At 37.9% G+C, this 14,525-nt stretch overlaps 1 protein-coding gene across 12 annotated transcripts in view; it reads left to right on the forward strand.

The window, feature by feature from the left end:
* Positions 1–14,525, forward strand: part of IKZF2 (IKAROS family zinc finger 2) — a 174,415-nt gene that overhangs the window by 135,793 nt on the left and 24,097 nt on the right. The gene's annotated exons all lie outside the window — the stretch shown is intronic.

Consider the following 14,525-nt stretch of genomic DNA (forward strand, 5'->3'; position numbering starts at 1 on the left):
AAAATCTAGAGTCATTAAGATTTCTAAAGATTTAGAAAAATAGTTTTAGATATTTCTCAAAAATTCTGTATCAGGCAGAATTTTGAAACAGTGAAATAAATCACACAGAGGAAAATTACTAACAGTTGCAACTCATAAAAATGAAAAACATCTAAACATCAAAAGTTTATAAGTATTTATAAGTAAGTATTTATAAAGAATTTATACTTTCTAAAGTAAGTATTTGTAAGAAGTAAGTCAAAGGTTTATTAGCCTTAATAGATACAGAGATTGAACAAATCAATGAGAAAGACAATAACAATAATAATGTAATTGATAAATAAGTAAAGGTATTGAATAGATAATTTGAAAGAATGGCATACAAATGAGTGTTTTTTGTTGTTTAATGTTCAGTTTCACTAATGCAAGTTAAAAAGAAATATAATTATATTGAAGTTGTTTAGCACAGAGATTCCCAAAACTTTCTTGGTTCACAGCACCCTTGGTGTCTCAGTAAGATTTTCCAGTACCTTTAGGCCTAAAATACATATATCTAACAGTTTCTTTTATTACGTAGTCAAGTTCAAAACGACTCAAGTATTTCTGTCCCAACCACTTAATAGCCATTTGAAAAATAGTATACCTAAATTGAGGAAGCTGGGGCTTCCCTGATGGCTGACAGTAAAGAATCTACCGGCAATGAGGGAGACCCGGGTTTGGTCCCTAGATTGGGATGATCCCTTGAAGAACAGAATGGCTAACTACTCCAGTATTCTTGCCTAGAGAATCCCATGGACAGAGGAACCTGGCGGTCTATTGTTCATGGGGTTGCAAAGAGTCGGGCATGACTGAATGACTAAACTGAAAGACAAAATGTTTTCGTTTCATTCTTCTGACAGTCGGGGTTACTAATGGGATTGCACATCTTGTTGGGAACTGCACAACTTCCCCATTTTGGGAATTGGGTTCAACACGATCTCTCTCATTTCCTGTTCCACACTGATTTTCGCAGGGTACTTGCCTTGTCTTGCAGCAACTGCTGAAACCTAGCTTCACAAAGATGATGTCAATGAGAGAAATGTAATATGATGTCATGTTGAAACCATGAGCAAGTAATTCACGTGGCACCTGAGGGGTGTTGAGTATTATTTGTTGTTGTTCAGTCGCTAAGTTGTGTCTGCCTTTTTGGAATTGTGAGAGATGAGAACAGTGATGTGATTGGATAGTGTACAGAAATTAAGTTCTCCATGAATGCCTTGTACATATTAATTAAAACTGCATCACCCTTAAAAAAATCCGTATGCCTATATTTCTTTTCCATTTTCAGTTCATAATAGCAATAATGAATTTGATGCTGGGAATTTTCTGGGAATTAATGGCCAGTGGATGTAGGCTGTACCTTGGGCCATCCACTCCTTGTTAGTCATTAATCCCTATGAAATGCCCAGCTATTGCATAATTAACTTCCATTTTCGTTGTTCAGTTGCTAAGTTGTGTCCGACTCTTTACACCCTATGGACTGCAGCACACCAGGCCCCCTTGTCCCTCACTATCTCCCAGAGTTTGCTCAAGTTTGTGTCCAAGGAATCAGTGATGCTATCCAATCATCTTGTCTGCTGCCACCCTCTTCTCCTTTTGCCTTCAATCTTCCCCAGCATCAGCGTTTCTTCCAATGAGTCGGCTGTTATTATTCCAATTATTCCAATCAGTTGGCTGAGTATTATTATTTTCCCTCAAAATTTAAAATATCCTGTGCCTATCTTGCTTTAACAATCCTGCCTAAGAATGTGCTTCTAGGTCCCAGGAGTACCTTGCTATAACTCAAGGGTCACAAGGTAGCACATTAATGGAGAATTTGTTATTTTAATGAGAGTACTCATTGTTGAGAATACGGTGAAATGGTTCTCTTATATACTACTAGACTGAATATGAATTGGTAAACTCTTTTTTGAAGCAGCAGCATTATAGCAGAAGGGATCAAGAACATTAAAATTGTTTATATTCAAGGTTCATACAGTAAAACTGACCACTAATTCAGGTCAGGTATAACTTGTGTGTGTGTGCTAAGTGGCTTCAGTTGTGTCCAACTCTTTGCGACCCTATGGACTGTAGCCCACTAGGCTCCTCTGTCTATGGAATTCTCCAGGCAAGAATACTGGAGTGGGTTGTCATGCCCTCCATCAGTCAAGTATAACTTATGGGTACTAAAAACAGAAAAAAAAATTAATTACAATTTTGCCATATTTGAGGGCTTATCTTTCTTTAGAGTACTTTATAATTCTGTAAGAAATACTCATCTTCCCTGGTGGCTCAGACGGTAAAGAATTTGCTTGCAATATGGGAGACCTGGGTTCGATCCATGGGGTTGAGAAGATGCCCTGAAGGAGGGCATGGCAACCCTTTCCAGTATTCTTGCCTGGAGAATCCCCATGGACAGAGGAGCCTGGTGAGCTACAGTCCATGGGGTCACAAAGAGTCGGACATGACTGAGCAACTAAGCACAAGAAATGACCAAGAAAAACATATCAAATTTATTTTGAGCATTTATTTATAGGAAATGGCTATATTTAATTTTATTAAGGGAAAATGAATGTGATATGTGCATAGTGCTCTGTTACTGATTTTATGTATTTGATGACAAATGGTAAATATATTTTCTGTATATAGATGTGTTTCTTAGCATGTTTCTGTATGTGTAAACAGACACACATCTATGTAAAGAATAAAACATTTACCACTTGAATTAGTGCTATTGTAATTTTTCTTATAGGTTTCACTAGGATTACTCTTGAAGTGACATATTTCAAGAAAATATAAGTGAACAAGACTTGGTTGTGCTATGTAACTTCATAACACTCTATGAATTTATGGTAAACATTTCTACTTCCCAATTCTTTATGGCTATTTGATTTGCTCTTTCTTTTGGGTAGGTATATGGGATTCTTAGGAGTATAGGTACAATATTTCTTATTTCTAGTTTCTCATAATGACAGATGGAGAAAATACTAGCAAATTTTTTTTAATTGAATAGTTGTCAGAATGATCAAGTTCTCTTTTGTTGTTATTGTTGTTTAATCACAAAGTCATGTCCGACTCTTGCAACCTCGTGGTCTGTAGCCTGGCCAGGCTCCTCTGTCCGTGGGATTTCCCAGGCAAGAATACTGGAGTGGGTTATTGTTTCCTTCTCCATGGGTTCTTCCTGACCCAGGGATTGAACCTGTGTCTCCTGCCTTGGCAGGTGGATTCTTTACCACTGAGCCACAGGGGAAGCCCCAAATTCTCTTTACTGCTTCTTTAATTTGTAATTTCTTGTTCAGGTCAGTAGTCTATATATCTCTGACAGATTATAGTGATAACTCTTTCTTTTTTGATTAGTGTAGGATTTCTGTGAGGGACAATATGTCAAAGAAGAGACTATATGTTAACTTTTGAGATTGTTGGAACACTAACCCTGCTTTCCTCTGTGCTTTAGGACACTTGGTTTTATAACATATTCTTAGAATTACATTTATAAGAAACTTTATTTCAGTTACCTGAAGTGTAGTCACAGTAAAACTTACAAAGTTACTGGTATTTAATTTCTTTGTATTTAACCTAATTGCTAATATAAATCTGGAGAAGGAAATGGCAACCCATTCCAGTGTCTTTGCCTGGAAAATCCCATGGACAGAGGAGCCTGGCGGGCCAGAGTCCATGGAATCACAAAAGAGTCAGACATGACTTAGCGACTAAACACACCACACACTAATATAAATTTTGCTTCCAATCATGATAAGGATTAGGGGTCAGATTTACCCTCCTGCTTTGAACAACTGGAATACCAGACAAAATATATTATATGACTTTTAGACATTGAGAACAAAGGTAGTGAGGGCTATGATGACCCCAGCTTACTTCCTAGAAGCAGTTTCTAGGCCACAGTGCAGGATCTGTAAACCCAATAGAGCTAGGCAGTCTCACCGTGAGGAGACAGAGATCAGAGTTCAGGGAGACCTCTGTACTTAGACATCAAGGCAGAGTATCAGATGGGGGAAACGGCACAGGATAAAAAAAAAGTTTTTCAGAGGGCCTTCTTTTAGTCTTTGGTTAAATAGTGATCTACCTATATGTATTAGGAAACTTCCTGCAGCTGGGGAAAGAAACACCAGAAAACGGAAGGCCAAACAATTCATGGAGCTCTTGCAGAGCTGGAAAGGAGTTCATCTCAGCAGCCGATGTGGAAAGACTTGGTCATGTGCAGGGCATTGAGTTAAGTCCTCAGAAGGGTACTGCCATAGTCCTGAGGCTACATTAGCCTAGAGATGAAAGAGTTCTTAAGATATAAAAGCAAGTACCAGAAGGATCTAACTGAATCCAAGTAATGTAACTTCATGGCAGAACAAGTAAACCATACTTTAAAGAAAGGCAGCAAAATCTAGAACCTACTAATATAAAATTTACAATGTCCATTACCATTAAAAAATGAAGAGATATGCAAATAAGGTGGAAATTATTACCCACAGTCAGTAGTAAAATCAGTCAGTTGAAAGAGATCCAGAAATGACCAAATTGTGGGACTAAAAGATAGGGTTGATAAAACGGCTATAATAAATATGCTACTTATGTTCAGAAATATAAAGGAAACGTGAACATGAAGAGAATAGAAGTGGTGCTTGGAGGAGCACATATAGAATTAAGTCCTTGTATTAAAAAAGAGGAAAGGTCTCAAACCAATTAAACTTGCTTCTTTAGAGGTTATGAAAGAGGAGTAAAATAAGTCTAGAGTATATTAAGAAAGGAAATAATAATGAAAACAAGAACAAATAGAGAAAATCAATGAAATCAAAGGCTGATTCTGTGAAAAGGTCGATAAAATGAGTAAACCTCTAGCCAAGGTTAACCAGTACAAAGAATGAACTTTCAATTTACCATCATCTAAAATGAAAACAGCACATTGCTAAAGCTCCTACATCGGTAGTGAACTATAATGCAGGTATATTATGAATAAGTTTATAATGAAAATGCTCAGTGATACGGCTGTTTTGAGAAACAGTTAAGCTGTTTCTTAGAAAGTGAATCAGGTACTTGTCATATGACCCAGGAATCCCATTTTTAGGTTTTAACCAAGAGAAATGAAAACATGCACGTACACAAAGACTTGCCTGCAGATGTTTGCAGAAGCTTTATTCCTAGTAACCATAGACCAGAATGGCAAATAGATGGTTAAACAGTGGCTGACTTTATTTTTGTGTGCTCCAAAATCACTACAGATGGTGATTGTAGCCATGAAATTAAAAGACACTTACTCCTTGGAAGGAAAGTTTTGACCAACCTAGACAGCATATTAAAAAGCAGAGACATTACTTTGCCAACAAAGGTCCATCTAGTCAAGGCTATGGTTTTTCCAGTGGTCATGTATGGATGTGAGAGTTAGACTATAAAGAAAGCTGAGCTATAAAGAAAGCTGAGCACTGAAGAATTGATGCTTTTGAACTGTGGTGTTGGAGAAGACTCTTGAGAGTCCCTTGGACTGCAAGGAGATCCAACCAGTCCATCCTAAAGGAGATCAGTCCTGAGTATGCATTGGAAGGACTGATGTTGAAGCTGAAGCTCCAGTACTTTGGCCACTTGATGCGAACAGCTGACTCATTGGAAAAGACCCTGATGCTGGGAAAGATTGAGGGCAAGAGGAGAAGGGGATGATAGAGAATGAGATGGTTGGATGGCAACACCAACTCAATGGACATGGGTTTGGGTAGACTCTGACAGTTGGTGATGGACAGGGAGGCCTGGAGTGCTGCGGTTCATGGGGTCGCAAAGAGTCGGACACGACTGAGCGACTGAACTGAACTGATAGACCAGAAAGCACCCAAACTAGTAAACGGATGAACTATGGTATATTCATATGATGAAATAAAAAGTAATAAACTACCAATATTTTCAGCAGCATTGTTGAATTTCAAAATTCAGAATTTCAAATTTCAATTATGCAGAGTTAAAAAAAAAAGACTACATACTGCATGATTCAGTTTATATGAAATCCTAAAAAAGGCAAAATTGTACTGACAGAAGCAGATCAGTGGTTGCCAAGAGCCAACTGTGGGAAAGGGAGTTTTTTTGGGGTGATGGAAATGAAAATATTTTAATTGTGGTGATGGTTATACAACATAAACTTCCAGCCTCCTTGAATTGTGTACTTAAAGTAATAGTCTCCCACAATCAATACCCTGACAAATCATTTATCTTTTACTAATAGAGATGATTAATTTCTATGCTGTTCTTTATGTGAAATAACACTATATAATCCTCTTAAAAGACTTCAGCAGCATGACCAGCAGTCTAAGAGAAATTGGTCAATGTAAGTTTTTCCACCTGATTTTTAAAATTCAGACACGCATCAGTTTGAAGTCAAACTGATACAAAGTTTAAACTAGATAATTGCTCTCAAAAGATGTTATAAACATACAGTGGTAAACTCCCATTATCAAAATTAACACTTTTTAAATATTATTACCAGTAATAAAATGATGCTTCATTCATAGACTTTCAAATTTTAATTCCAAAATTTCTTATATAGCAAAATTAATCTCAATTCCCTTATTAATATAATTACAATCGTTATGTTAGAGTCAAGACTAGTATTCACTTTAAGAAATTTTAACTCAGTATCAGACCTAGAGAACATGATGATTTATGAGTTTCTACAGACCATTGTTTTTTAACTTCAGTATGTAGGCAACCACCTGACAAACTTCTTAAGCATGGGCATTTCAGAGGACTCCCATAAATTCTAGGTCCAGCATAGAAAAGGCAGAGGAACCAGAGATCAAATTGCCAATATCCGATGGATCTTTGAAAAAGCGAGAGAGTCCCAGAAACATCTATTTCTGCTTTATTGACTGTGTCAAAGCCTTTGACCATGTGGATCATAATAAAGTGTGGAAAATTCTGAAAGAGATGGGAATACCAGACCACCTGACCTGCCTCTTGAGAAACCTGTATGCAGGTCAGGAAGCAACAGTTAGAACTGGACATGGGACAACAGACTGGTTCCAAATAGGAAAAGGAGTATATCAAGGCTGTATATTGTCACCCTGCTTATTTAACCTATATGCAGAGTACATCATGAAAAATGCTGGGCTGGAAGAAGCACAAGCTGGAATCAAGATTGCGGAGAGAAATATCCGTAACCTCAGATATGTAGATGACACCACCCTTTTGGCAGAGAGTGAAGAAGAACTAAAGAGCCTCTTGATGAACATGAAAGAGGAGAGTGAAAAAGTTGGCTTAAAGCTCAACATTCAGAAAACTAAGATCATGGCATCTGGTCCCATCACTTCATGGCAAATAGATGGGGAAACAGTGGAAACAGTGACTGACTTTATTTTGGGGGCTCCAAAATCACTGCAGATGGTGATTGAAGCCATGAAATTAAAAGATGCCTACTCCTTGGAAGGAAAGTTATGACCAACCTATATAGCATATTAAAAAGCAGAGACATTACTTTGTCAACAAAGGTCCATCTAGTCAAGGCTATGGTTTTTCCAGTAATCATGTATGGATGTGAGAGTTAGACTATAAAGAAAGTTGAACACCGAAGAATCAATGCTTTTGAAATGTGGTGTTGGAGAAGACTCTTGAGAGTCCCTTGGACTGCAAGGAGATGCAACCAGTCCATCCTAAAGGAGATCAGTCCTGGGTGTTCATTGGAAGGACTGATGTTGAAGCTGAAGCTCCAGTACTTTGGCCACCTGATGCGAAGAGTTGACTCATTGGAAAAGACCCTGATGCTGGGAAAGATTGAGGGCAGGAGGAGAAGGGGACGACAGAGGATGAGATGGTTGGATGGCATCACTGACTCAATGGACATGAGTTTGGGTGGACTCCGGTAGTTGGTGATGGACAGGGAGGCCTGGAGTGCTGTGGTTCATGGGGTCGCAAAGAGTTGGACACGACTGAGTGCCTGAACTGAACTGAATGGTACCCAAACATCTGCATTTTAAGAGCAGTCCTGGTCATTCTAATATAAGGCAGCATGCAGTTCATACTTTGAGAATCATTGCAAATGATAATATTTGAATATGGGTAGGGAATCTTGTTTTATAACAGACAGTTAAATAAATAGCAGATTAGAATAAAATAGAGGAAGCAGTTTTACATTTCCACACATTCCTTTGTCTTATAAATACGTGATTACTTTTTGGAGGCTAAGCGTTACTATCATGTCATGCTTCTGTTTATCAAAATAGAGAGTTCTGGCACTTTCTTCCAGAGCCATAGGATTCCAGAATTAAAGGTGATGTTGTCTGTTGCTGTCTAAACATGATGAAATAGAAAGCTGCATCTGTCTCTAGTCTTTAAGCTCTACTGATATCACAGTAGATATTTACTGAGGTATAAACCCATAAGATCAAAGACAGTGGAAAGGATTGAATAGCAGCCAAGGGGGAGCTGGAAAGAAGACCGAGGGAGTTCCAGAAGCTCTGGAACTCTGAGTGATTATAGAAGGGAATAAAAGATGAGTAGCAAAGCCATCTGATGCTAGAGAATCCTGAAAAATCTCTGAACTTTGAAGAAACAGGACTGTTAATGGTAGGGATGAAACTCTGGATTAAATATAAAAGGATTTCAAAATCTGAGTACAAAACGGGGCACAGAGCCACTCTCTCTCACTATATTCAACCAACTGTAAGAAAATAGCATTTATTTTTTGGAGATATTGAATTGGAAAGGTTCTATCTTAGGGACTCCAGGAAAAGTAGAAAGTAAGGAAAAATTCTTCCCTGGTAGCTCAGCTGGTAAAGAATCCACCAGTAATGCAGGAGACCCAGGTTCGATTCTGGGGTCAGGAAGTTCCCCTGGGGAAGGGATAGCTTGCCCACTCCAGTATTCTTGGGCTTCCCTGGCGGCTCAGATGGTAAAGAATCTGCCTGCAATGCAGGAGACCTGGGTTTGATCCTGAGTTGGGAAGATTCCCCTGGAGGAGGGCATGTAACCCACTCCAGTATTCTGGCCTGGAGAATCCCCGTGGACGGAGGAGCCTGGTGGGCTATAGTCCATGGGATCACAAAGAATTGGACACGACTAAGTGACTCAGTACTAAGCACAGGGGTAAAGCAAACTCAAAGCAGGGAGATTATGTAAAAGACTGCAATTGTACATTTAGGTTCTTGGCCCCACATCTTGACTTACTTCCGAAATACTATCTAGCTTCTTATTGCCCCTATTCTCCAACACCCACCCCCATGCACCTCAGGGGCTGGAAATTGGAGGCATCTTCTCAAAGGGAATTGAAGGGTTCTAGAGAAAAGACATTTTTTTAAGAAAATACATTATTTTAAGGGGTCTGACAATAAAAAAATTGCTTTGTTACTTGGTCAGTCTATAATAGTTCACAAACCTCACCTGTGTCTCCTGGACTTCCAGTTAGCTTTTTTTGTGCCTCGCTATTAAATGTGAATGGACAATAAACATTCAGGCACAAGACACGTAAGGAAAGCCTCAAATACAGATACCCATATAAAAAGAAAAAAAGCCAGAGAAAATAGACAATATAAAGAAGAACTTTTTTAAATGAAAATATTTTGCTCAGATAAATGTTATATCCATGAAGAAAACAATACTATTTTTAAGAAAAAGGAAAGAGCTCATAGACATTCATTTAGCCAGAAAATGCTTCCCAGTAAAATTCAAAGGAAAATGGAGGATTTTTTTTTTTATTAAAATGTTAAAATGATAGTTAACACAAAGGGGAAAGATATTTCAAGAATCAGTCTAAAAGGTCTAATATCAAATTAATAGAAATTCTAAAGAGAGAAGACAAAGAAATAGATTGTTATTAGATGGGGGTGGGGTGAGAGAAAGACTTATTAAGTGCCTTGTAGAACTACTTTATTTTCTTAAGTATGGGCATAATAACTATGGTAAAAAGGAAAAAAATAATTATTAAATAAGAAAAGGACTAAGGATGCTAAAGCAAACTAAATCCACATGTCATAATTCTAGAATCTGGGGACTAATTTGTTACCTAGTGGCAGCAATAAAAATATTATTTTATGACATGGGGAAATGTTCAAGATGTATTTTTCAGTTAAATAAACAGATTGTATGATACATGTATAAAATAACCCAGTTTCATAACATAATATATCTGTGCATGTTTAAAAATTACAGTAGGATAATATAAAAATGTTAAAGATACCTATCTGGAAATGATGTAATTATGAATAATTTTTTGGTAATTTAAAATTTTCTATGTGGATGCATTGCTTTTAAAATTAGAAAAAGATGCAGCAAAAACCAGTGAGAGGAAAATATTTAACGAGTTAGGAAATGATGTCATTCGTGAAAATACCACTTACTCGTCCTTGCTCTTGAACAAATCATCTTACTAAACTCTTTGAGGTTACAAAGATATAAGACATTATTTCAATTTCTCAAGAAACTCAATTCTTAAACAACACAGGGGTTAGGAGAACCAACCCCCGCCTCCCTTGCAGTGGAAAATCCACTTTACATCAGTCCTGCATATCCAAGGTTCCATGTTTGTGGATTCAACCCACTTCAGATTGTGTGGTACTGTTGTTGCTTTAGTTGCTCAGTCATATCTGACTCTTTAACAACCCCATGGACTGTAGCCCACCAGACTCCTCTGTCCATGGGATTTCCCAGGGAAGACTGCTGGAATGGGTTGCCATTTCCTGCCCCAGGTTGCCATTTCCTTCCTTCTTCCTGACCCAGGGATCAAACCTACGTCTCCTGCATTGGTAGCAAATTCTTTACCACTGACCCACCAGGGAAACCTGTGGAACTCTAGTATATATTTATCCAGAAAAAAAAAAATCACATATAAGTGGGCCCCTGCAGTACAAACCAGCGTTCATGAGGCAAATGTAACCACAGATAACTCAAGAGAAAATGTTTTAAGTTCCCCAAGTGTGTACAGTTACAGTTCTTTAGTGAGAAAGATTGCTTTTGGACAGAACGTGGTTAGGGAGATTGAAAGAATGAGTAGGATTTCAAGAAGTAGAAGTTGTATGAAGCCATTCCAGAAAGAACTAAGACTCAGAAGTGTAAAGGTACAGGGTAATCTTGGCTGGATAATTGGGTGGAAGATGGAATGTTTCCTTTGGGACCAGAGCAGGATGCTGATTCCAGGTGCAGGGATGTGGACTTTGTTCAATAACATTGTTGAGGAGGGGAGTAAAATAATACGCGAGGGAAGAGAACACCTGCTTTGAACTCTTATTAAGCTCACTCAGGTTCATGATAATGAAGACTTTTACTCAGATATTGGTTCTGAGAGTGAAAAGGGAGGGATAAACGAACAATAGTTTGGATGTGAGAAATGAGGTAGGAGGCAACAGTAGTGGTTCCTTGTCGTGAGTCCAGTTTATTAAAACAGTGGTAATTCTTGCACAAAAGACCAGTCATAATAAAGAAGTAATTTCATAGAAGAAGATAATGTTGGATATGTTGGATCTTAGATTTCAGATGAATAGGCATGAGGTCAGGCTATAAAGGTATTTGGAGGAAAGAACTCAAAATGCAGTCTTTCAGCAAATACATACTGAGCACCTCTTATGTTTAATAATACAAGAAATGCTGCTGCTTCTGTGCTCGGTCATGTCTGTCTCTTTGTGACCCATGGGCTGTAGCCCTCCAGACTTCTCTGGCCATGGGATTTCCCAGGCAAGAATACTGGAGTGGGTTGCCATTTCCTCCTCCAGGGGATCTTCCTGACCCAGGGATTGAACCAGTGTCTCCTGCATCGGCAGACAGATTCCTTCCCATTGTACTGCCACTATAACTCCAAATTGAGTAAAACACAACCTCTGTCCTCATGACAGAGCTTGTTGTTTGGATAAAGGAAGCAGAGATCAAATGGATAATTACAATGCAGTTATGAAAAGTAATGTGGACAGAGTGCTTTGAGAGCACAGAGGGGAAACTATGTCCTTGGTCATAACTTCCCATGACCATGATCACTTTTAAAATATCTGTGACAAATAAGAGCTTCCAAAAAGGGGGAAATTATTCAAGACTTGATTTGGATATTTCATAGAAATGAAGGCTTAATCTAGAGGGGAAAGTGGGAGACTGCTGTCCTAAGAGCAGAACCCTAGGTTCATACATACTTATTAGGCAGGAGAAGGTTGAAAAGCCAGGGAGTGAGGACCCAAAAACTGATGCCAGAAGAGAAAATCAGAAGATTCAAGACTCATGAAATTTTGATAGTTCAAAGAATTAGGAAGATTTAGGAATGATTAAAATCTACCAGATTTAGCACATCAGAGACTATGGATGACTTTTTAAAAAAAATGTTTCAATAATACTAAATGAAGCTGTTTCAGATAGTGAGACTGTGTAAATAATAATATTTGTAAAAAGAAAAGTAGCAAAAGAGTGGTCCTTTTCTGTGTATATACCTGTGTTATACATTTTAACTCATAGAGTTGATAACTATTATACAGTTAAACTCCCTATATGTAAATATATAGGGAGTAAATATAAACCATATTTTCATGACCTTGATTTTTAGGAAATATGGATGTCCACTAAACCTATTGTAATCATTTCATGATGTATGTAAGTTGGGTCATTCTGCTGTACCCTTTAAACTTACACAGTATTTTCTGTCAATTATATCTCCATAAAACTGAAAGAAAGAAAAAAGAAATATCAAAGAACTGACAGGAAATGATCTTGCAGGAATAGCAGAGCCATTGGATTTGGCAGGGACTGTTGATGATGTTTGAAAATAATTTTCAAAAAAGAGTAGCAGGAACACAATCTAGACTGTGAAGGAGCTAAGAACATGAGAGTAAATAGAAAGAGATGACGGCAGTTCCCGGAAACACCGTGTCTCCTCTGCCCTCTGCCCCATCCCCATTATCTAACTTCTGTTTTTTCTTCAACTATCAGCCTAAATGTTCAACCTCAGGCAGACCTTCCCAGCCAACTGTCTCAAACTAAATCAGGGTACCCATATTATACTAGCTTACTGTTCTTTAGATCCATAGAATCTACAATTTGTAATGCACTGCTTGTATATTTCTTTAATGTCTCTCTTCCTTGGTAGACTGTTGTTTGCATGAGGGTAGGCACCATGACAATTTTCTCTCCACTTTACATTCCAGCCTCATCCCAGGGTTGGTAGAAGGTAGGCTTTCTGTAAAGATGTGTCACCTGAGAGAAGTAGAAGGATAAGGTGGGGCATTTACACAACAAATTTCTTGGATATAGAATAGTTACACGAGATGTGAAAGTCCAGCCTGTGTCCTAATATGTGGATTGCTGGAATGGAATGAAGATGAAGATTTGGGGAAATGGAGAGCAGTTTACTCAAATACCTGATACACTCACAGAGAACAAGGATGGGATGAAAAAGAGAGTGATGTTTTAAAACAAATTGATAACCAAGTAAGAGAAGCTGATGGGATAGAGTTCTACAATGAGGAGGTAAAATGTATACTGTCTCTTTTTCCTTATCTGGGGAGTTGGGCATTTATAAAGAGATGTCAGCCAAGGCCGGTGGACTGGAACTATGTTTTAATTAAGTTAAAAAGGTGTCGTGTTGCTTAGAGAAATAAGAGGAAGAAATTATAGGAGGATATGTTCACAGTAAAACATAGGTATCATAGGACACAATACAACAGGACTTACAAAGGGGTAGACAGAGCTGGTGGAACTAGTTTATAGTGGGCTGTTAAATACAGTATATACGCTTAAGTATTAATTGCTCAATAGACTTGTTCAAAGCAAATTCATCAAAGATTTTTGTCATAGGTAGCCCCAAGCCACATGTCTTGGAATGCAATTACCTATAAATATATTTATATCATTTACGCTAATGTTTTTGACTGAAGTATTTCTTGTATTTCCTAATGCTCTCTCTCACAGTGCTACAACACTTCATGATATACAAAGCTACCTGGTTTTCACTTCCCAGAAATTCTTGGTTCTGATGAATAGAAGTTATTTTGCCTGGTATTTTTAGAGATGACTAATCCTGCCTTAGATAGTTTTGTTTTTTGAGACAGTTTAGAAAAAATTGTGACTGTGAAATAACTGATATGAGTTTACATGCCCCTCAAATACAATCTAAAGGTTTGTTTGGTTTCTTAAATCAGTGTAATGAAATTTTATGTAGCTGTGAATACCTTGTCTTGTTAAAGTATTTCAGTTTGTTTATGACCAGTGTCATAGCATGGGCTTGTAAGGGACCTGGAATTAGGGATGCTTTCTTGGTCCATGAAAAAGAGTTGTCTGTCTGTTCTCTGGGCAAAACAAAATGAACCCTGAGGGAGTCAAATGAGAGCAGCTCACCTGATTCACTGTGTGCTTTACCAAGGCTCTGCCAGCAGAACCCCTGGTGTTTTATGGTTTTTCTGCATCCATTCAAAATGAAGAATCAAAGTATTTTGTGATACCCTTGTGAATAGTCATACATTAAAACACACCTCTTTCCCTAAATGTGTTTTTTTTCCTTCTTAAATTTTTTAAAGTTTTTTTCTTCAATGTAAACATCGAAGTAATTTACCAGTATCATGAGATATGGCTATTAG

Source organism: Cervus elaphus, chromosome 8 (genome assembly GCF_910594005.1).
Source record: "Cervus elaphus chromosome 8, mCerEla1.1, whole genome shotgun sequence".
NCBI classification, from domain to species: Eukaryota; Metazoa; Chordata; class Mammalia; order Artiodactyla; family Cervidae; genus Cervus; species Cervus elaphus.